The sequence below is a fragment of the Lynx rufus genome, unplaced genomic scaffold (assembly GCF_022079265.1).
Source record: "Lynx rufus isolate CCGP_SWC_20201006 ecotype Redwood Valley unplaced genomic scaffold, mLynRuf1.p SCAF_22, whole genome shotgun sequence".
Taxonomy (NCBI): Eukaryota; Metazoa; Chordata; class Mammalia; order Carnivora; family Felidae; genus Lynx; species Lynx rufus.
Genome location: NW_025814837.1, coordinates 18564891 through 18568161, shown reverse-complemented (window position 1 = coordinate 18568161; position 3271 = coordinate 18564891). Strand labels below are relative to the sequence as shown.

The window sequence follows — 3271 nt, the reverse complement described above, 5'->3', positions numbered from 1 at the left end:
TGGTGTGGTACATTTATTACTATTGATGAACCAATGTTCATACATTTTTATTAACTAACGTCCGTAGTTTACAATAGGATTCACTCTTTGCATCGTATAAATTTGGGGGTTTTGATGAATGTATGACATGTATCCACCATTATGATATCATACAGAATAGTTTCGTCCTAAAAGACTCCAGTGTTCCAGTAAGACTCCTTACCCCTTCCCACATTCCCAAACCCCTGGCAACCACTGATATTTTTATTGTCTATAGTTTTGTTTTTTCCAGAATGTCCTACAATTGGAATCATACAATATGTAGGCATTTCAGATTGTCTTCTTTTACTTGATAATTAGCTTTTAAGGTTCCTTCTTGTCTTTTCATGGCTTGATAGATTATTCTTTTTTATCACTGAATAATATTCCATTCTCTGGATGTACTACAATTTGTCCATTCAACTGTTGAAGGACATATTGGATGCTTTTAATTTGGAGCAATTATGAATAAACATTTATGTGAACATTTTTGTGTAGACATGAGTTTTCAATGTATTTGTGTAAATATCAAGGAGCACAATTGGTGGATCATATGGTAGACTATGTTTGGCTTTGTAAGAAACTGCCAAAATGTCTTCCAACGTGGCTGTGCTATTTTGCATCCCCACCAGCAGTAAGAGCTCCTGCTGCTCCACATCCTTGTCAGTATTTGGTGCTGTCAGTGTTTGGGATTTTTGCCATTTGAACAGGTGTGTAGCAGGATCTCATTGTTGTTTTCATTTGCAATTCTATAAAGATATAATATTGAGCATCTTTTCACATGCTTATTTTCCATCTGTATATCATCTTTGGTGAGGTATTTGTTCAGGTTTTGGCCTACTTTCTGTTGTTGTTGTTGTCCAAGGTTTATTGAAGATAATACAGCCCAATAGAAAGATTCAAACAGATCCACGTGGTGTTTTGAAGTTGATCCAAATTGTAGACTGAGTGTCTACAACCTGTAGATTGGACAGACTGCCAAAGTCCAAGAGTTTCAGCATTTCCTTAGAATCAGAATCTACTTCAATGATCTCCTGATCCAGGGCTGAGACCTCAGAAACATAATTCTTTCTTCTCCTCCTGCAGTATGGTGAGATTCCTCTCGCCAAGCCTCTCTGAATCCGCTTCATTAGATGTGTGACATAGCTTGCAATCTTGTTGTGAGCTTCTTGCTGGGAATAATGGTGATCTCACACATGTGCTCATTGGCATGGAAGTACTTCCAGGAGTGTGTAGTACTTCTCAGTGATGACTCGGGTGGCCTTCTTCATGGTTTTGGTGTGAATGCAGCCTGTGTTGGTGGAGAGGGTAAAAGAGTAATTTTGGCCTACTTTTTCACTGGGTTTCATTGTTCTCTTATCATTGAGTTTTAAGAGTTCTTTGCATATTTTGGCTACAAGTCTCTTATCAGATGTGTGTTTTACAAATATATTCTTCCAGTCTGTGGCTTGTTTTTTCACTCATATAACCTCCTTCACTTTTTAAAAAAGTTTATTTATTTATTTTGAGAGACAGGGAAAGAGAGGGTGAATGGGGGAGGGGCAGAGACAGAGAGGGAGAGAGAATCCCAAGCAGGCTCTGTGCTGTCAGCACAGAGTCTGACGTGGGACTCAATCTCATGAGCCATGAGATCATAATCTCAGCCAAAATCAAATTGGACTCTTAACTGATTGAGCCACCCAGGCACACCATCCTCATTTTTGAATGACAGTTTTGAGGGATATAGAACTCTGGGTTGGTTGGTTTTTTCTTTCAACATTTTAAATATTTCACTCTTCTCTCTTGTTGTTTGCATGGCTTTTGATGAGATGCCCAATGTAATTCACACCTTTCCTCCCCTATATGTAAGATGTTTTGTTTCTCTAGCTTCTTTAAGGATTTTCTCTTGGTCATTGATTCTCTGAAATTTGAGTATGATATGCCAAGGTATATTCCTTTTGATATTTATCCAACCTGGTATTCTCTGAGCTTCCTGAATCTGTAGTTTGGTGTCTGTTCTTGGCCATTATCATTTCAAATATTTTCTCTACTCCATTCTCACTTTCTTCTCCTTCTGATATCCCAACTATACATAAGTTTCATCTTTTGTAATTGTCTCATGGTTCTTGGATGTTCTGTTTTATTTCATTTCCACTTGTTTTTCCTCTATGCATCTCAGTTTGAAAAGTTTCTATTGACATATCTGGAAGCTCACTGACTCTTTCCTCATTCATATCCAGTCTACTAATGATTCCATTGGAGATATTCTTCACTTCTGTTACAGTGTTTTTTATATGTAGCCTTTCTTTTTTATTCTTTCTTAAGAGTTTCCATCTTTTTGCTTACATTAACCACTTGTTTTGCATGTTGCTTATTTTCTTCCATTAGAGCCTTTAACATATTCAACATAATGATTTTAAATTCCATGTCTAATAATTCTAGTAACTGTGTTATATCTATGTATGGTTCTGACACTTGCTCTCTTTCTTCAGGCTGTGTTTTTTTTGTTTGTTTGTTTTTTTTTTTTGCCAAGTAATTTTTTGTTGAAAGCCTCACGTGATGTATCAGGTAATAGGCCATTAGTGTGAGATTTTGTGTTAACCTAGCTAGGAGTTGCGCTGTGTTTAATGTTTGCTGGAGCTGTAGGTGCCAGAAGTTTCAAAGTTCTCCTACATCCTCGTTGTATCTCCCTTGTTAACTTTGGGCTTTCCTAAGTACTTCACCTTAGAGAAAACCTGTCTCTCAGAACTCTTTCAGCTGTAGGCCACTGTTATTATACTGAAGCCCTGTTGGTGGCAGTGGTGGGGGTATATGTGGAGGAGGGGAAGCATTCTATAATCTTATTACTAAGCTCAGTCTCTAAGTGGGCCTGTGTCCCTGGGCAATGTCCTTCAGAGCTATCTTAGCTATCTTCCCTTCCTCCTTAGACAGGCTAGAGAGGAGTCTGTGAAAATTAAGTGTAGGGAAAAACTGTTTGTTTGGGGCCTTAGTGTACATCCTCTGCTCCTAGAAGCAGTATTGGGATCGTAGGTGTTGAAAAGAGTGAGAAGGACAAATCTTTCAGGAGACCTAACTCTGAAAAAAGGCTGGAGATTCTAGGATTGACTCAAATAGAATTTGGAGCAGGAGCGTGGTGGCTGGGGTGATAATGTGGTGATATTAACTGGCTGATGGTTTCTCTATGGGTTAAAGAATGAACAGGGAAGTTCTGGACTAGAAGACAAAATGCAGGTGAAATTATTAAGGAAGGTTTAGATGATTCAAGGATTGAGAG

At 38.2% G+C, this 3271-nt stretch overlaps 1 pseudogene; it reads right to left on the bottom strand.

Annotated features, from left to right (window-relative positions):
- Nucleotides 1-917: 917 nt before the first annotated feature.
- Nucleotides 918-1367, bottom strand: LOC124517549 (40S ribosomal protein S17-like; annotated as a pseudogene).
- Nucleotides 1368-3271: the final 1904 nt, after the last annotated feature.